Source organism: Pan troglodytes, chromosome 17 (genome assembly GCF_028858775.2).
Source record: "Pan troglodytes isolate AG18354 chromosome 17, NHGRI_mPanTro3-v2.0_pri, whole genome shotgun sequence".
NCBI lineage: Eukaryota > Metazoa > Chordata > Mammalia > Primates > Hominidae > Pan > Pan troglodytes.
The window spans coordinates 45414045-45435460 of NC_072415.2; the positions used below are offsets into that span (position 1 = coordinate 45414045).

General features: G+C 38.9%; 1 protein-coding gene across 2 annotated transcripts in view; it reads left to right on the forward strand.

Moving 5' to 3' along the window:
* Window positions 1-21416, forward strand: part of GALNT1 (polypeptide N-acetylgalactosaminyltransferase 1) — a 130794-nt gene that overhangs the window by 38608 nt on the left and 70770 nt on the right. Inside the window, exon 1 of one of the 2 annotated variants that reach the window (XM_063795613.1) lies at window positions 7490-7539. The exons of the other annotated variant lie outside the window; for it this stretch is intronic. The gene's annotated coding sequence lies outside the window, so the exon portion shown is untranslated. Of the gene's footprint in view, window positions 1-7489; window positions 7540-21416 lie in introns of those variants that run through there. 2 annotated transcript variants of the gene reach the window in all.

The window sequence follows — 21416 nt, forward strand, 5'->3', positions numbered from 1 at the left end:
CTCTCTGTGAAGTTGGTCCCTTTTTTTTTTTTTTTGAGACGGAGTCTCGCTCTGTCGCCCAGGCTGGAGTGCAGTGGCGCGATCTCGGCTCACTGCAAGCTCCGCCTCCCGGGTTCACGCCATTCTCCTGCCTCAGCCTCCCGAGTAGCTGGGACTACAGGCGCCCGCTACCACGCCCGGCTAATTTTTTGTATTTTTAGTAGAGACGGGGTTTCACCGTGTTAGCCAGGATGGTCTCGATCTCCTGACCTCGTGATCCGCCCTCCTCGGCCTCCCAAAGTGCTGGGATTACAGGCGTGAGCCACCGCGCCCGGCCGAAGTTGGTCCCTTTAAAAATCTTTCCCATATTCCCACCCACTGATTTCTGATATTGGCCAACCTAATCTTCAAGGCAAGCCAGAAGTTGTAAATTGCCACTTTTAGTAATACAGCAGTTTGATTTGTAAAAAAAGAAGAGGAAACTATTGAAGGAACAACCAGCAGTCTGCCATAATTTAGATCTTTTATATAAAATAATTTCTGATATAGTTGAAGCCCTTCCCTTCCTCCCTCCTCAGAAACAACCACTAGTAAGAATTTGGTGTATTATCCTCATGCATATTATTCTCTACAGTGTTTGTGTCCATAAGCAGTCTGTTTTATTTTAATATGTTTTAAAGCTGTATATTAATGGAACATATTGTACATATTCTGTAAATCACTTTTGTCTCATTCATCATTGTTTACTGATAATGATGCATATAATTCTAGTTTATTCGTTTTTCCTGCTATATAGTAGTCTATTGTATAGTTCATGTGTACATTTAGGTTGTTACTTTTTTTTTTTTTTGCCATTATAAACAATCCTGCAATCATGTCTCTTTATACTCATATGTAAGAGTTTCTCCAGGGACTGTACCTAGAAGTGAAATTAGTGAGTGATAGGGTAGTGCTTTCTTCAGCTTTATGAGATACTTATTGCCAGATTGCTCTCCAAAGTGGCCGTGCCAAATTACACTTGGAACAACAGTGTGTGAGTGTCCCATTTCCTTATTTCTTACTAGTTGTGTTTTTGCCAGTTTGATGAGGTCAGATTCATTTTCCTGAGTACTACGGAGATTGATCATATTTTTATGTTGTCTTATATGTTCCATGTTTATGATTCTTTGTCTATGATTTGCCCATTCATATCTTTGGCCATTTTTCAATTGTGTGTGTTTTTGTTGTTTGTTTGTTTTATTTATTTATTTTTTAGAGACAAGGTCTCGTTCTGTTGCCCAGGCTGGAGTGCAGTAGTTGCCCAGGCTGGAGGTAGCTCACTGCAACCTCAGGCTTCCAGGCCCAAGTGATCCCCCCACCTCAGCCTCCCACGTAGCTGGGACTACAGATGCGCGTCAACACACCTGGCTAATTTTTTTTTTTTTTTTTACTTTTTGCTTTTTGTAGAGATGCGGTCTTCCTGTGTTGCCCAGGCTGGTCTTGAACTTCTGGGTTCAAGTGATCCTCCTGCCTTGGCCTCCTACAATGCTGGGATTATAGACATGAATCACCGCAATTCGTCTGTTGTTTGTTTTGGTTTGTAGAAGTTTTTAATACATTCTGATACTAATCTTTTGTTCATTATCTGTATGTATCTGAATATTTCTTCCCGGGCTTTTGCATATCTTATGATGTCTTTGGTTATATCAAAAATTTTAATTTTTATGTAGTAGAAATTATTCATTCTTTTGTGGTTTGTGCTTTTTGAATATTGCTTAAGAAATTCTTCCTGATCTAATGACGTGACAATAGTTGCCTATAGTTTAGAGTGTTAGAGATTTATGCCTTTAAGCCTTTAATGTTTTTTTGTATGGTATGAGGTAGGAATTTTATTTTTACTTATGAATGAACATTTATTGAATAGCCCATCCCTTTCACACAGATTTATAGTGCCATCTCTGTCATATATGAAGTTTGCATATTCATGTGGGTCTGATTCTGGGCTGTCTTCTGTTTCATTGGTCTTTTCATGTGTGTCTGCCTGGGTATGACACTGAATTAGTTACCATATCTTGATATATGGCAAACAGAGTTCTCTGACCTTGTTGTTTAAAATTGTAATGGCTTTCTTAGCTTTGCTCTTCCATGTAATTTTAGGATCTACTTTTAAAGTTCTATTTAAAAACTATATTGAGATTTTGATTGGAACTATAGTAAGTACACAGATTAATAGAAAGATAATTTTTTTCTTTACTATAGAAATCCTTCCACACATAAAGATAGTATTCCTTAATTTTTTTGTAGATATTTCTAAGCAGTTTTCTTTTTCTTTTTTAAATAATATTATTATTATTTTTCATTAAGAGACAGGGTCTCACTCTGTCACAGAGGCTGGAGTGCAGTGGCATAGTCACAGCTCACTGCAGCTTCGACTTCCCAGGCTCAAGCAATTTTCTCACCTCAACCTCCCAAGTAGCTGGGACTATAAGCACATGCCACCATGACTGGCTAACTTTTGTATTTTTTGTAGAGACAGGGTCTCCCTATGTTGCTCAGGCTGGTCTCAAACTCCTGGATTCAAACAGTACTCTTGCCTCAGCCTCCAAAGTGTTAGGATTACAGGCATGAGCCAAAGCACCTGGCTTAGCAATTTTCTGGTTGTTATTGGTACAGAAGACGTCAACTGAATTTTGTATGTTCATCTTGTATCCAGCAACCTTGCTGAAAGTTCTTGTTCTAATTGTCTTTATTTCCTTGGATTTTCTATTATTTTTTGTTCATTTTCTTCTGATTCTAAATCTCTTTTTTTTTTCCTTCGTCTTGTACTGTGCTAGATAGGTTCTCTAGTACATTGTTGACAGGAAGAAGTAATAGAAGACATTTATCTTTGTCTTTTTCCCAACTTTAACAGTAAGTGAGTTGTTTTTTTAACTGTAGATTTAGGGCAGATATCTTTTGTCAGGTTAACCAAATTCTTATTTCTAGTTTTCCATGAGTTCTTTGTTTTAAGTGTCGTAAAGGAGTGCTGAGTTTTACTATTTTATATAATATATAAGTTGTTTCCTCTTACCCACACCTCCATTCTTTGTTCTAATCTTGTCATCTATCACATCTTCATATTAATAAGTTGTACAACACAGAGTTATAACTTTTGTTTTAATTGGTTATACATCTTTTAAGAAGTTAAGAGGGAAGAAATCAGGCTTTTATATTTATTCATATATTTACCATTTCTGGTGTTCTTCATTCCTTCTGACAGATCTGAGTTTCCATCTGGTGTCATTTCCCTTTTACCTGAAGAACTTCCTTTAGCATTTCTTAATTTGTTTTGACATTTCTTTACTTGAAAATGTCTTTGTTACATGTAATGAGAAGTCATCCTTTTTTTTTTCCCCTGTACATATATTTTTTTTTTCCCTGTGGATGCTTTCAATATTTTCTCTTTATCTTTGGTTTTCAACAGTTTTAAACAAGATGTGCTGTGGTTGTGGTTTTCTTTGTATTTATCTGCTTAGGTTTCACTGGACTTAAATTTGCAATTTTGTTCTTCCCCAAATGTGGCCATTTTCAGGGGTTTTTTTCATGTTTTTTTTTTTATCCTGTTTCCTCTGTTCTCTCCTTTTGCAACTCTGATTTCACATATGTTAAATTTTATGCTGTACCACAGCTCACTGAGGCTCTGTTCATTAAAGATTTTTCTTTCCTTTTCAGATGGGATAATTTCTTTTGATCTCCCTTTAAATTGACTAACCCTGTATTCTGTTGTCTATAATCTGCTGTAATCCCATCAAGTGAATTTCCCATTTCAGACTTTATATTTTTGTGTTTTACATGATTCTGTGTGGTTCTTTTTTATAGTTTTAATTTGTTTGATAAGAGTTTCCTCTGTTCAGTTATTATTAATTTCTTGAACATATTTATAGTAGGTACGTTATAGTCCTCGCCAACTGATTTCCACGTCTGGGTCATCTTCTGTTCAGTATCCATTGACTGGTTATTTTCTTGACTCAACTTTTCTGTTTATTTTCATGTCTCATAATTTTTTATTGTATACTGGATATTGTGGATAATATGGTTTTTTGACCCTCAATTCTCTCTTCTCATAACGAATATTGATTCCTTGCTGGCTAGATTTAAACTCCAAATTCTGCCTCCCTGGCATTGGGCAACATCATTGATATCTCTGTTCAGTTCTTTCAGCTATCTAAATGTTCCTTTTCTTTGGAGCCTTTGGAGTCTGCCCTGTGTTATATGATTCAAGGTTCAACTAAAGATGGTGGTGAAGTTTACATAGATATTTTAGGGTTCTCACTTTTCTAGTATTTCCTGCCTCACTTTCCAGTTGCCTGCTAGTTCCAAATCTCATCCTTTGATGCTTCAAGCCAATATGATTGTGACTTCCTTCTTGAGTTTCAGTAACTCTGCACAGTGTAGGCTGGTAACTGCTGTTATTTGTGAGTAGATTAGTCTAGAATAAGCTCCTCTACTTTTCTGTGTGTGAGTGTCTCATGCTTTCACTTTCAGCTTTTCTGAATCCTTATGTTTTTGGTGTATGTCTCGTAAATAGCATTTAGCTTTTACTTTTTTAAAAAAATCCAGTTTGACAATTTAGATATATTTAGTCATTTTGTCTTAATTTTAATAACTGATGTATTTGGGATTTATTTCTACCATTTTGTGCTGTCTATAGGTGTGGTTTCTCTATTATTTTAAATTCCTTTCTCATTTTATTTTAAAGTGATTGATTTTCTATTTCCTCCTTTTTCAACTTTGATTTTTAACTTACACATTCTGTTTTTATTTAATTAGTTGTTACCTTTTAATTCTCAACATATTTGCTCTTTAAAAAGCTAAAATTAATCTTTCTACCCTATCCCTAAACACAATGACCTTAAAATGCTTTAATTTCAATTGTCTTTCTTCCTTCTCACATGATACGTTTTCTGGCATTTTTATTTATTTACTAAATAATTATTGAACTCTTCTACCTTGTGCCAAGTACTGTTCCAGATGATGTAGTAATAACATTAAGCCACATAAAGTTCCTGTCATTTTGGAGCTTACAAGATAATTAATAAATTAATTAAGATACATTATGATGTAAATTAGTACTTGGTGCTACAGTGGAAAGTAATGCATTAGGAAAAGATAAAGAATAACATCACGGGTGGAGATGCTGTCTTGTAGATTAGTTTCTGCTCTCTTCAGACATTTCATAACATCTTTAGGGCTCAAGTATGAAAAACATAATTCCCATGCTGGGGATGTTTACAATCTAACCAAAGAGTCCCGGGGAAAAGATACATATATGGAAGCCACTGGCACACGGTGGGTGAAGCTGTGCCACTGATGAAATTCCCAGGGAGGATGTGTATAGTGTCAGGGGTCTTGAGAACAGATCCGGAGAAGAGTAGGGAACCAATAAAGAAGACTTCAAAGCATGGTCAGAAAAGTAGGAGAACAAGAAATGACCCTGAGAGCCAAGAGAAGAGGCTTTATTTATAGCCTGCCTATTCTAAAAATAATTTAAGATGGCTAAGATATCAAGTAGAATGAAGCTGAGAAAGAGACTTGTGTTGCTAGGTAGGACATTACAGTTACTTGATTAACAGATGGTTTCATTGAAGTGAAGACTTGCCTTAGGGATAGAGAAAAAGACTTCTTGTGCAGAAGATGGTAAAGGAAGAACAAATAGAATGGTAATTGGAGAGGTTGGTGTTGTAGCAAAAACATGTAGAAAATCTTAGAGATTTGGGGGATTCCATGACCAGAAAATAACATGGGCCCCTGGCCTGGAGGAAGTTCCTGCTGGATCCTTTACTTCCCAGAAACTGCTCCCCTGGTAGGCGATGTATTTTCCTGCGTCTGAGTTCATAGTGGGCAGAAAGATGCGTATTTTGCTGAAACTCCAACACAGTGTTCTGTTGTAATGATCTGGCATTCATCTTCGTGTGATTAAAAATTAAAGTATGAGAAGAAATTAGTAACTTACCTGGCCTTTGCTTTTCAGGCTCTTTAGCATGATAGTTAAGATTTCCTCTGTTCTGAACACACCCCTTTACTCCTATCTCCCAATTAATTCTTCTGTTTGCTGTTCCCCAGACATTCCCTGCAATTTCTTGACTCCCTATTTTAACTCACACTGTTTTGTCCACTTGAGATATTGTTTTGCCTTTTCCTAACTCATACCAATTCTCTAGTCATTCTCCCCACCAGTTTCTCTTTTTTGTGCGCTATAGCCCGTCACAACTCTCAGCATCTTTTGCAAAGACTTAAATTGTGAAATGACATGCAAACTCACTTTGTTGTCTCTCCTTCTATACTGCAAGCTCGTTGAGGATAGGGAGTGAACATTTTTCACGTTTGTGTGCATCAGACTGCTTAGTGTAGTGTTTTGCACACATTTGAGAAAGTTTGGGTGAATTAGGGATATGTGATTCTGTGATAGACTAATAACGCCGTGTCTAAGATGAGCAGGTCATCCACTAGGTTCTAGTTTGTAGCTCTTAAAATTTATATTGAAGTTCTGCTTTTTTTGCAGTCTCCTGTAAAAGTAGAGTCCTTAATTTAGATCCTCCACTGATTTTGTATCTTCATTTTTTTCTTGACAGGATATATACCTATATAAATCAATAATTATAGGTTGCAGATTGGTGTATCAGGATGCTTTTCACTGTAGTAGCAGAATACCCAGTTAAATCAGTGAGGGCTTTATCATCTTGCATAACAAGAAGTTCAGACATTGGGAGGTCTGGTCTTAGGGTTGGTCTGGCTCCATGAAATCATGAGGGTCCTGCGTGCTCTCCATGTTTTCAATTTGTTATCCTCAGCATGTCATTGATGGCATGTTGATGATGGCTTCCCCCATGGCCTCAAGGTGGTTACATTACTTCTAAGCATACACTACTTCTGTACTCTCCAACAATAGCCAAAGATGGAAAAGTGTAGTTTCTCCTTCAACATCTCTATGAGGGATATAACTCTTTCTGAATGCTTCCCAGCAGACCTCCCTTTCGGTACCATTAGTCAGGATTTGGTCACTTGTATTAGCTAGAGGAATAGAATGACCGTGGTTGGCTTGGACCAATCAGGAATAGGTGGCCTAGCAGAGAATGGTCACTTGAATTCAGTTGGAGGTCAAATGCAATGAAAAATGTCAAGGTGGGATAAGGAACAAACAGTGTCTCCCACAGTGCTGTGTAGGTGTCTTTGGCCTTCCCACCTGGAAAGTTAAGATCCTCACAGTTTCCTAAGAGGGAGAGAGATAATTTTGTATTTCCACTGAGCTTGGCATTGGATCTCAGTAATAGTTTATTAACTCACTAATTCATGTAATAGACATTAACGGAACACATTTTGTGCCACGTACTGTGCTCAGTATTGGGGAAGAAGCTGAATAAGGCATGATCCTGGCACTCAGGTGGTAGGTAGCTGCCTACAGTTAAGTGGAAGAGGGTGGCTGACTAAGTGGGGAGAATAGAGTTATTCTAAAATAAACTGATTTTAGGACATTCATTTTTCAACAGGAGATGTGGGACATGTGGATTTGGGATATGAATTCATTTGAAAAACCACTTTGGGGTAAGTTGATAGTTGGGAGTGAATGACTTTAGGGCTCTACTTCTCTTACATTGGGGTTTGATCTTACAGCTAGCTTCTTAGGTTTTAAAAATTATGTTGATTGGGGGGGCGGTTCCAAGATGGCCGAATAGGAACAGCTCCAGTCTACAGCTCCCAGCGTGAGCGACACAGAAGACGGGTGATTTTTGCATTTCCAACTGAGGTACCGGGTTCATCTCACTGGGGATTGTCGGACAGTGGGTGCAGGACAGTGGGTGCAGCACACCGAGCATGAGCTGAAGCAGGGCGAGGCATCACCTCACTCGGGAAGCACAAGGGGTCAGGGAATTCCCTTTCCTAGCCAAGGGAAGGAGGGACAAACGGCACCTGGAACATCGGGTCACTCCCACCCTAATACTGCGCTTTTCTGACGGTCTTAGCAAACGGCACACCAGGAGATTATATCCCGTGCATGGCTCGGAGGGTCCTACGCCCACGGAGCCTCGCTCATTGCTAGCATAGCAGTCTGAGATTGAACTGCAATGTGGCAGCGAGGCTGGGGGAGGGGCACCCGCCATTGCTGAGGCTTGAGTAGGTAAACAAAGTGGCCGGGAAGCTCGAACTGGGTGGAACCCACTGCAGCTCAAGGAGGCCTGCTGCCTCTGTAGTCTCCACCTCTGGGGGCAGGGCATAGCCGAACAAAAGGCAGCAGAAACCTCTGCGGACTTAAATGTCCCTGTCTGACAGCTTGGAAGAGAGTAGTGGTTCTCCCAGCATGGAGTTTGAGATCTGAGAATGGACAGACTGCCTCCTCAAGTGGGTCCCTGACCCCCAAGTAGCCTAACTGGGAGGCGCACCCCCCAGTAGGGGCAGACTGACACTTCACACGGCCGGGTACCCCTCTGAGCTGAAACTTCCAGAGGAACGATCAGGCAGCAACATTTGCTGTTGACCAGTATTCGCTGTTCTGCAGCCTCCGCTGCTGATACCCAGGCAAACGGTCTGGAGTGGACCTCCAGCAAACTCCAAGAGACCTGCAGCTGAGGGTCCTGACTGTTAGAAGGAAAACTAACAAACAGAAAGGACAACCACACCAGAACCCCATCTGTACATCACCATCATCAAAGACCAAAGGTAGATAAAACCACAAATATTGGGAAAAAACAGAGCAGAAAAACTGAAAATTCTCAAAATCAGAGCACCTCTCCTCCTCCAAGGGAACGCAGCTCCTCACCAGCAACGGAGCAAAGCTGGACAGAGAATGACTTTGACAAGTTGAGAGAAGAAGGCTGCAGACGATCAAACTTTTCCGAGCTAAAGGAGGAAGTTTGAACCCAACGCAAAGAAGTTAAAAACCTTGAAAAAAGATTAGACAAATGGCTAAGTAGAATAACCAATGCAGAGAAGTCCTTAAAGGACCTGGTGGAGCTGAAAACCACAGCACGAGAACTACATGACGAATGCACAAGCTTCAGTAGCCGATTGGATCAACTGGAAGAAAGGGTATCAGTGATGGAAGATCAAATGAATGAAATGAAGTGAGAAGAGAAGTTTGGAGAAAAAAGAATAAAAAGAAATGAACAAAGCCTCCAAGAAATATGGGACTATGTGAAAAGACAAAATCTACATCTGATTGGTGTACCTGAAAGTGACGGGGAGAATGGAACCAAGTTGGAAAACACTCTGCAGGATATTATCCAGGAGAACTTCCCTAACCAAGCAAGGCAGGCCAACATTCAGATTCAGGAAATACAGAGAACGCCACAAAGATACTCCTCGAGAAGAGCAATTCCAAGACACATAATTGTCAGATTCACCAAAGTCAAAATGAAGGAAAAAATATTAAGGGCAGCCAGAGAGAAAGGTCGGGTTACCCACAAAGGGAATCCCATCAGACTAACAGCTGATCTCTCAGCAGAAACTCTACAAGCCAAAAGAGAGTGGGGGCCAATATTCAACATTCTTAAAGAAAAGAATTTTCAACCCAGAATTTCATATCCAGCCAAACTAAGCTTCACAGTGAAGGAGAAATAAAATCCTTTACAGACAAGCAAATGCTGAGAGATTTTGTCACCACCAGGCCTGCCCTACAAGAGCTCCTAAAGGAAACACTAAACATGGAAAGGAAGAACTGGTACAGCCACTGCAAAAACATGCCAAATTGTAAAGACCATCAATGCTAGGAAGAAACTGCATCAACTAACTAGCAAAATACCAGCTGACATCATAATGACAGGATCAAATTCACACATAACAATATTAACCTTAAATGTAAATGGGCTAAATTAAAAGACACAGACTGGCAAATTGGATAAAGAGTCAAGACCCATCAGTGTGTTGTATTCAGGAAACCCATCTCGTGCAGAGACACACATGGGCTCAAAATACAGGGATGGAGGAAGATCCACCAAGCAAATGGAAAACAAAAAAAGGCAGGGGTTGCAATCCTAGTTTCTGATAAGTCAGACTTTAAACCAACAAAGATCAAAAGAGACAAAGAAGGCCATTACATAATGGTAAAGGGATCAATTCAACAAGAAGAGCTATCTTAAATATATATGCACCCAATACAGGAGCACCCAGATTCATAAAGCAAGTCCTTAGAGACCTACAAAGAGACTTAGACTCCCACAAAATAATAATGGGAGACTTTAACACCCCACTGTCAACATTAGACAGGTCAATGAGACAGAAAGTTAACAAGGATATCCAGGAATTGAACTCAGCTCTGCACCAAGTGGACCTAATAGACATCTACAAAACTCTCCACCTCAAATCAACAGAATATACATTCTTCTCAGCACCACACCGCAATTACTCCAAAACTGATCACATAGTTGGAAGTAAAGCACTCCTCAGCAAATGTAAAAGAACAGAAATTACAACAAACTGTCTCTCAGACCACAGTGCAACCAAACTAGAACTCAGGATTAAGAAACTCACTCAAAATCACCCAACTACATGGAAACTGAACAACCTGCTTCTGATTGACTACTGGGTACATAATGAAATGAAGGCAGAAATAAAGATGTTCTTTGAAACCAATGAGAACAAAGACACGACATACCAGAATCTCTGGGACACATTTAAAGCAGTGTGTAGAGGGAAATTTATAGCACTAAATGCCCACAAGAGAAAGCAGGAAAGATCCAAATTGACACCCTAACATCACAATTAAAAGAACTAGAGAAGCAAGAGCAAACACATTCAAAAGCTAGCAGAAGTCAAGAAATAACTAAGATCAGAGCAGAACTAAAGGAGATAGAGACACAAAAAACCCTTCAAAAAATCAATGAATCCAGGAGCTGGTTTTTTGAAAAGACCAACAAAATTGATAGACTGCTAGCAAGACTAATAAAGAAGAAAAGAGAGAAGAATCAAATAGATGCAATAAAAAATGATAAAGGGGATATCACCACTGATCCCACAGAAATACAAACTACCATCAGAGAATACTATAAACACCTCTACACAAATAAACTAGAAAATCTAGAAGAAATGGATAAATTCCTCGACACATACACTCTCCCAAGACTAAACCAAGAAGAAGTTGAATCTCTGAATAGACCAATAACAGGCTCTGAAATTGAGGCAGTAATTAATAGCTTACCACCCAAAAAAAGTCCAGAACCAGACAGATTCACAGCCACATTCTACCAGAGGTACAAGGAGGAGCTGGTACCATTCCTTATGAAACTATTCCAATCAATAGAAAAAGAGGGAATCCTCCCTAACTCATTTTATGAGGCCAGCATCATCCTGATACCAAAGCCTGGCAGAGACACAACTTTAAAAAAAGAGAATTTTAGACCAATATCCCTGATGAACACTGATGCAAAAATCCTCAATAAAATACTGGCAAACCGAATCCAGCAGCACATCAAAAAGCTTATCCACCATGATCAAGTGGGCTTCATCCCTGGGATGCAAGGCTGGTTCAACATATGCAAATCAATAAATGTAATCCAGCATATAAACAGAACCAACAACAAAAGCCACGATTATCTCAACAGATGCAGAAAAGGCCTTCGACAAAATTCAACAGCCTTTCATGCTAAAAACTCTGAATAAATTAGGTATTCATGGGACATATCTCAAAATAATAAGAGCTATCTATGACAAACCCACAGCCAATATCATACTGAATGGGCAAAAACTGGAAGCATTCCCTTTGAAAACTGGCACAAGACAGGGATGCCCTCTCTCACCACTCCTTTTCAACATAGTGTTGGAAGTTCTGGCCAGGGCAATCAGGCAGGAGAAAGAAAGAAAGGGTATTCAGTTAGGAAAAGAGGAAGTCAAATTGTCCCTGTTTGCAGATGACATGATTGTATATCTAGAAAACCCCATCGTCTCAGCCCAAAATCTCCTTAAGCTGATAAGCAACTTCAGCAAAGTCTCAGTATACAAAATCAGTGTGCAAAAATCACAAGCATTCTTATACACCAATAACAGACAAACAGAGAGCCAAATCATGAGTGAACTCCCATTCACAATTGCTTCAAAGAGAATAAAATACCTAGGAATCCAACTTACAAGGGACGTGAAGGACCTCTTCAAGGAGAACTACAAACCAGTGCTCAATGAAATAAAAGAGGATACAAAGAAATGGAAGAACATTCCATGCTCATGGATAGGAAGAAGCAATATTGTGAAAATGGCCATACTGCCCGAAGTAATTTAGAGATTCAATGCCATCCCCATCAAGCTACCAATACCTTTCTTCACAGAATTGGAAAAAACTACTTTAAAGTTCATATGGAACCAAAAAAGAGCCCACATTGTCAAGTCAATCCTAAGCCAAAAGAACAAAGCTGGAGGCATCATGCTACCTGACTTCAAACTATGCTACAAGGCTACAGTAACCAAAACAGCATGGTACTGGTACCAAAACAGAGATTTAGACCAACGGAACAGAACAGAGCCCTCAGAAATAATACCACACATCTACAACTATCTGATCTTTGACAAACCTGACAAAAACAAGAAATGGGGAAAGGATTCCCTATTTAACCAATGGTGCTGGGAAAACTGGCTAGCAATATGTAGAAAGCTGAAACTGGATCCCTTCCTTACACCTTATACAAAAATTAATTCAAGATGGATTAAAGACTTACATGTTATACCTAAAACCATAAAAACCCTAGAAGAAAACCTAGGCATTACCATTCAGGACATAGGCATGGGCAAGGACTTCATGTCTAAAACACCAAAAGCAATGGCAACAAAAGCCAGAATTGACAAATGGGATCTAATTAAACTAAAGAGCTTCTGCACAGCAAAAGATACTACCATCAGAGTGAACAGGCAACCTACAGAACGGGAGAAAATTTTTGCAATCTAGTCATCTGACAAAGGGCTAATATCCAGAATCTACAAAGAACTCAAACAAATTTACAAGAAAAAAACAACCCCATCAACAAGTGGGCGAAGGACATGAACAGACACTTCTCAAAAGAAGACATTTATGCAGCCAAAAGACATATGAAAAAATGCTCATCATCACTGGCCATCAGAGAAATGCAAATCAAAACCACAATGAGATACCATCTCACACCAGTTAGAATGGTGATCATTAAAAAGTCAGGAAACAACAGGTGCTAGAAAGGATGTGGAGAAATAGAACACTTTTACACTGCTGGTGGGACTGTAAACTGGTTCAACCATTGTGGAAGACAGTGTGGCAATTCCTCAGGGATCTAGAACTAGAAATACCATTTGACCCAGCCATCCCATTACTTGTTATATACCCAAAGGATTATCAATCATGCTACTATAAAGACACATGCACACATATGTTTATTGTGGCACTATTCACAATAGCAAAGACCTGGAACCAACCCAAATGTCCAACAATGATAGACTGGATTAAGAAAATGTGGCACATATACACCATGGAATAGTATGCAACCGTAAAAAAGGATGAGTTCATGTCCTTTGTAGGGACATGGATGAAGCTGGAAACCATCATTCTCAGCAAACTATCACAAGGACAAAAAACCAAACACCCCATGTTCTCTTTCATAGGTGGGAACTGAACAATGAGAACACTTGGACACAGGAAGGGGGACATCACACACTGGGGTCTGTTGTGGGATGGGGGAGGGGGGAGGGATAGCAATTAGGAGATACACCTAATATAAGTGATGAGTTAATATGTGCAGCACACCAACATGGCATGTGTATACATATGTAACAAACCTGCACATTGTGCACATGTACCCTAGAACCTAAAAGTATTATAATAAGAAAAAATTATGTTGATTGGACTTTATGCCTCATATACAAGCAAGAGAATGGCTTGTACTAAAATCCCAGTTTAGTAATTTGAGAAATGTAACAATAAAGCATAGTCCCCATACTAATTAATTAGTACACTCACTTCTGATTAGGGAGGTCAATCTGAAGGCTAAATAAGGACCAGTTTCAGAAATTGAAAGATACTTGTTATATAGGATTTAACCTGCTTGAACTTAACCCAGTAATCCTGTCATGTGATCTAGAAATCATTCCCAGAGCCATTGCTGAAGATACAGGGTGAAAGTTTTGTCTGTGAGCTTTGCTTTGCAGTGTTCCAAATGACCATTTGAGTTCTTGTTGTGTAAGTATACATGAGAAAGGCTCTCCATTGTTTATTTAATCTGAGAAGGTGCCTCTAGAAATAATACCATTTAAAATTTACCAAGTGTTTACTGTCATGTATGAGTGTGTTGTTCATTTTCTCATTTAGTTTATTGCAATGGGGCTATAAGGAAGATATGTTTTTCTCATTTAAAGGAACAAAGAGGCTCAGGTTTTTGCAAATACAGTAACATTGCTAGGGGTCACATAACTCATAAGTGTTGCAACTGAAATTTGAACTCATTTGAATTTCAGCATTTGGCTTAATAGACACCGATTTCTGTCTTAATATGCTGATTGTGTGGGGGTTCCCAAGACCCACCCGTAGGTTCAGTGATTGGCTAGAAGAACTCACATGATCCAGCATACAGTTGTACTAATAGCTAGGATTTATTACAGCACAGGAAAAAGGTGCACAGGGTGAAGTTCAGAGGCAAACAGACACAAGCTTCCAAGAGTCCTCTCCCTATGGAGTCACACAGGATGTACATAATTCTTCCAGCAATGAATCGTGACAACATGTGTGAAATGTTGTCTACTAGGGAACCTCATTAGAGAGTCAGTGCCTGAGATTTTTATTGAGTCTGGTCATGTAGGCATCTCCTGCCTAACACATACCAAAATTCCAGATTCCCAGAAGGAAAGCAGATGTTTATACAAACAATACAATGTTGTTTGTAAAGTTTAGGCACAGTGAATCACACTTAGCATTTAGGAAAAGTTTTATATCAATGTAGGGAACCGTTCACCATTTAAGTTTCCACATGCCAGCCAAGGGCCAATCTCAACAACCAAGTCCTTCTAAGGATAGCAATCTTAGGCCTGTTAACTTTTTTCCTGTACACTGATTTATTCATTTGAAGCAGTTGTGATTATTATCATTCAGCTTTTGACAAGTAATGAGAAAAGTAGATATTATGGCAAACTAAATTATTTAATGGAATCTGTTTTGTGGAGGGTGGAGAGGTCCCAGTTGCCACTGATTTTCTGGAAGGATGCACACAACATAAAGCTGTACTCATGGCTCAAGTTTATTACAGCAAAGGATACAATGCAGGAAGAAGGTAAATGGTAGAGTGGGTAGGCATAGGCTTCCAGGTCCTATCTCAGTGAGAATCACAGGGACATGCTTTTCTCTCCAGCAGTGAGTGATAGAGACACATGCAAGATGTCTCTAGCCAGAGAAGCACACAAGTGTTACAGTCCAGAGTTCTTACAGGGAGCTAGTCACATAAGCACATTCCTACCATATGACAGCTCTGGTAACTGAAACTGGGGACCCCACACCAGACACCAGGTACACATAATAAATCTTAATGATTACTTTAAAACAATGCTGACAGCCTGGTACATCCTGACTCACTGCCTGGAGCATACACAAAAAGATCATTAACAAGTGACTGTTAACAATCCAGGAACATAGTTCTCAGAGTTTGGCTAGGGTCATTGCCGTGACTCCAGGAATCCCCTAGAGATTAGCACAACCTAAGTAAAATGGACCTGCTGTGTTAACTCGATTCATACAGTTGAAATACTGTTGGATTTGTTGAATGCAATATTTAATGCTAGATATAGTCTTTAGAGTATGATATTCTAAACGTAGAAACAATAATTGATGGTAAAATAGCTGACCAATTTTGTTTCTCTGAGAAGTTTGTAGATTTTTTTTTAAATTAGGGATTTATAGATTCTTTTCTTTTAGGGTGACTTTTGGATTTCCTATTTTTGTCCACAGCTATTTGTATTATATAATGATATGTGTTATGTTAAAGAGTAATACAAAAATATTAACTTAAAGACAGTTATTTCAAAATTAACCTTCACTTTGTGAAGGTCTTCCTTGTGATTGGCTTTATAACACAATGGGATCCTTTTTTACAGAATTTGCAGAATTGTGGAAATATCAGTTTTGCAGAAAGCACATCAGCCATAGTTTTTTTTAAAAAAGAATGTCTGATTCCAGGATATGGAATCAATCTTTGCCGCTTTATTTATTGCTAGTTGAAACCTGCTTTATGTTCTACAGAAACAACAAAGTGGATGGTGACAGTCCCATGCTTAAAAATGGGACATTCTGAGTTAACATAGTTAAATAGATTCCCATATTTTTCCTTATTGCAGAACTTTACAGACCCTTTAGTAGGATAATATGCAATGTGAATCTACCAGGACAAATAGAGTATAGACTGTTTCCTCGACTTACTTGACTCTGGAATCTCTTTAGTGAAGACTGTCTCAGTTATTGGTCCTGCAATAACAGTGTTCTTTAGAACAAAATGGACCAGAGGGAAAGACGGTCTTAAGGACAGGGAAAGGCCATTAGAGGGTTTTAGGTCAAAGAGAGACAGAAACAAAACAACTGTAGAAAAAACTTACTTTAAACAAACAAAACTTTGTATCATGTGCTGCTTTCTCATAAAACCTGTTCAGAAACTTCCCTATCCTGATGTTTCTTTGCCTGTCAGGTTTCCTTAATTGATATTTCTCTTTGGAATGTGAATGGCATGTCTCTTAGGTTGGTGTTTAACAGTGTGATTAGATGTGGGTCATTACCTTCATGCTTGTACCACCTATAGTACCTGACACAGTATCAAGAACATCATTGGACAAAATAAATATCCAGAGAGCATGAAATGAGTTGTGACTCAAAAATACAGGCATGTCCATGTTATTGTACTTTGTTTTATTGTACTTCACAGATACTACTTTGTTTTTTTTTTTTTTTCCAACAAATGGAAAGTTTGTGGCAACCCTACACTGAAAAAGTTCATAGGCACCATTTTTCCAACAGCATCTGCTCACTTTGTGTCTTTATGTCACATTTTGGTAATTCTCAGAGTATTTCAGAGGTTTTCATTATTATATCTGTTGTGGTGATTTTTGATTAGTGGTCTTTGTTGTTATTATTGTAATCATTTTGAGGTACCACAAACTTGTGCCCATACAAGACGGCAAGTTTAATCAATAAATGTCTTTTCTGACTGCTCCACCGACCAGCCGTTTGCCTGTCTCTCTCCCTCTCCTCGGGTATCCCTGTTCCCCAAGATACAACACATACACCACCACACTCTGCTAAGCAACAGTATTGAAAGGATGCAAATTAATAACCCTACAGTGGCCTCTAAGCATTCAAGTGAAAGGAAGAGTCATGTGTCTCTCACTTAAATCAAAAGCTAGAAAAGATAACGCTTAGTGAGGAAGGCATGTCGAAAGCAGAGATGGGCCAAAAGCTGGGCTTCTTGCGCCATATAATTTGAAAAGTTCTGAATGGCAAGGAAGAGTTCTTGAAGGAAGCTACTCCAGTGAACACACAAATGATAAGAAAGCAGAACAGCTTTATTGCTGATAAGACAGTTTTAGTAGTCTGCATAGATCAAACCAACCACAACGTTCCCTTAAGTCCAGCCTAATCAAGAGCAAGGCCCTAACTCGTCAATGCTGTGAAGGCTGAGAGAGGTGAGGAAGCTGCAGAAGAAAAGTTTGAAGCTAGCAGAGATTGGTTCAGGAGGTTTAAGGAAACAAGCCATCTCCACAACGTAAAAACAAGTGCTGTTGTAGAAGCTGCAGCAAGTTATCCAGAAGATCTAGCTAAGACCGTTGATGAAGGTGGCTACACTAAAAAGATTTTCAATGCAGACAAAACAGCCTTCTATTGGAAGAAGATGCCATCTAAGACTTTCATAGGTAGAGAGAAGTCAGTGCCTGACTTTAAAGCGTCAAAGAACAGACTGACTTTGTTAGTAGGTGATAGTGCAGCTAGTAACTTTAAGTTGAAGGCAATGTTCAGTTACCATTCTGAAAATTCTAGGACCCTTAAGAATTACACTAAATCTATTCTGCCTCTGCTCTATACATGGAACAACAAAGGCTGGATGACAGCATATCTGTTTACAACATGGTTTATTGAATAATTTAATTCCACTGTTGAGACTTGCTGCTTAATAAAAAAGATTCCTTTCAAAATATTACTTTTCATTGAGAATGCACCTAGTTACCCAAGAGCTGTGATGGAGGTGTGTGATGAGATTAATGTTTTCATGCCTGCAAATGCAACATTTATTCTGCAGCCCATGAATCAAAGAGTAATTTTGACTGTCAAGTCTTATTTAAGAAATACATTTCATAAGGCCATAGTTGCTGGGTCTGACCCACAGACCCTGACCAAGCGATGGATGAATGGATGCACTCAGACACAGGTATCCAGTGAGAGTGGGCTAGGAGACTCAGCTGCTCATGGACCCCAAGGAGGGTGTTGTAAAGAGTTGTAGCAGCTGTGGCCCTGACAAGCTGGTGCTGCAGGCATTTATTTATACAGATTTAATGACAAAGGCCTTGAGTCAACACACTTGTGGATAATTAACGTGGTGCTTCCCCCCTTCCCCACCCCTCCCACACACACAGCCGCAGCAGTCCTGCACTTAGGTGATTAAAGGCCAGGTTCTACTAAGTAAACTAAGTTATCTAGATCAGTTTCTTTACATCTCCTTGTTATCTAACCTAAGCGTTCAGGCACAGGGTGAGAGAATCTGGCTGCCTTCAGCCAAATCCTTTTCTGAAGCTTTTGTAAAATCTCCCGGCCTTCCAAGAAGGTTTGCATCTTTCTACAATTTTTCCCACCACAGTGACCAATCTCCTACACATAGCTCCCATAGACAGTGATTCCTTTGGTGGATCTGAGCAAAGTAACAGAAAAGAGTTTCACCATTCTAGGTGCCATTAAGAACATTTCTGATTCATGGGAGGAGGTCAAAACATTGACAGGAGTTTGGAAGAAGCTGAGTTCAACTGCAGATGTGGTAGCAATAGCAAGAGAACTAGAATTAGAAGTGGAGCCTGAAGATATGGCTGAATTGCTGCAATCTTAAGATAAAACTTGAATGGATGAGTAGTTACTTCTTATGGATGGGGAAAGAAAATAGTTTCTTGAGACAGACTCTGCTCCTTGTGAGGATGCTATGAACACAGTTGAAATGACAACAAAAGATTTAGAATAATCCATAAACCTAGTTGATAAAGCAGTGGCAAGGGGTTTGAGAGGATTGACTTCAATTTCGAAAAAAGTTCTACTCTGGGTAAGATGCCATCAAACAGCATTGCATGCTGTAGAGAAATCTTTCATGAAAGGAAGAGTTGATGTGGCAAACTTCATTTTTGTCTTATTTTAAGAAATTGCGACAGCCACTCCAGCAGCCACCACCCTGAACAATCAGCAGCCATCAACACTGAGGCAAGACCCTCCACCAGCAAAAAAGTTACGATTCACTGAAGGCAAAGATGATTGGTAGTATTTTTTAGCAGTAAAATTTTTAAATTAAGGTGTATACATTACTTTTAAAGACAATGCTGTTGCGTACACACTGCTGTATAGTATCAACATAACTTTTATTTGTACTGGGAATCCAAAATATTTATGACTCATTTTATTGAATATTTGCTTTATTTTGGTAGTCAGGAACCAAACCTGCAGTATCTCTGAGGTATGCCTGTAGCGAAACTTCATTTTTTTAAGGAACAACAATATAGTAGACATAAAAGTTAGGTGCTATGCATTTATTTTAGTAATGATATCATTTTGAGAAACATTTTTGGAATTTTATTTTAGACTTCTCTTGAGTTTGGCTTTTTTTCCCATCAACATTAACTTATTTTTTGTGATCTTTATGCTTGTTTGATTTGTAGAATTGTTCCACCATAAATATTTAAATACTTTTAACTACTAGATTTCTTTTTTTTTTTTGTCAGACGAAGTCTCGCTTTTGTCCCCCAGGGTGGAGTGCAGTGGCGCAATCTCAGCTCACTGCAGCCTCCACCTCCCGGGTTCAAGCAATTCTCCTGCCTCAGCCTCCCGAGTAGCTGGGATTACAGGTGCCTGCCACCACAGCTGGCTAATTTTTGTATTTTAAGTAGTGACAGGGTTTCACCATGTTGGCCAGGCTGGTCTCAAAACTCCTGACCTCAGGTGATCCCCCCACCTCGGCCTCCCAAAGTGCTAGGATTACAGGTGTGAGCCACCATGTCCAGCCTTAACTACTAGATTTCTTTTGCAGTATTTGGAATATTATTTTAAGTAATTAAATGATCAATCATAGCTACTACATTCTTTTTTTGCCTTATTAAAACCTAACCTTTAAGATCAGGAATAAAACAAGGATGCCTGTTGTTACCTTCCTTTTTCAATATGTTATTAATACTAGAAATCTTCGCAAGGTAGCTGAATTTAAAATCAACAAATAAAAATACAGGTGCATTTTTGTAAATCAGCAATAAAATGATACCATTTCAGGTAGGAAAAAATATAAAGTATCTAACAAGTATTTTCTAACAAAATTGTGTTAAACCTTTAAAAGAAAATTATAAAATTTTATTGGAAGATGTTAAGAAAGGTCTAAATAAATGGAGAGAGAATATTTTTATAGATTTAAAGATGCTTTTGGAAAGATAGCAGATCTCTCCAGTTATTTATAGATTTATTTCAATCTAGTCAGAATCATGACAACTTTTCTTTTTGGGTTAAAAAGTTGATTCTAAAATTTTTGAGGAAGACTTAACAGGTCAGGAGTAGCCAAGACACTCCTCTAAAGAAGTTGTGATAGGTGAGAAGACTTGTTTCACCGTATATGAAGAATTAGTATAAAGCTGTAAAAGTTAAGACAACAGTATGGTATAGGGAGAGATAGATCAATAGAAGAGAATATGGAAACCCAGAAACTTGGCTTGTGACAAAGTTGGTATTACACTCCTTTAGAGAGAGCTTTCCATAAATAGTTCTTGGACAGCTGGTTATCCACATAGGAGGGAATGACATTGAATCCCTGCTTAAATGGGAAAAGCAAACCTTTAACATTTTTAGATATTAAAACATTATAATGATTTCTAGATAGAGAAGATTTTCTTAAAACATAGAAAATATGAACCGTAAAAGATGCTACTTTTTTTGTTTTAGAGATGGGGGTCTTGCTATGTTGCCTAAGTTGGTCTTGAACTTCTGGCCTCAAGCAATCCTCCCACCTTGGCTTCCCAAAGTATTGGGACTATAGGCATTAGCCACCATACCCAGACAAAGATACTTCTTTTTTATTAAGAACATTGGGAAAAGGGCTTGGGATGGTGGCTCATACCTGTAATCCCAGCACTTTGGGAGGCTGAGGTGGGAGGATTGCCTGAGCCCAGGAGTATGAGACCAGCCTGGCCAATATGGTGAAACCCTCTCTTTGCAAAAAAAATACAAAAATTAGGTGGGCATGATGGCGTGTGCCTGTAGTCCTAGCTCGGGAGGC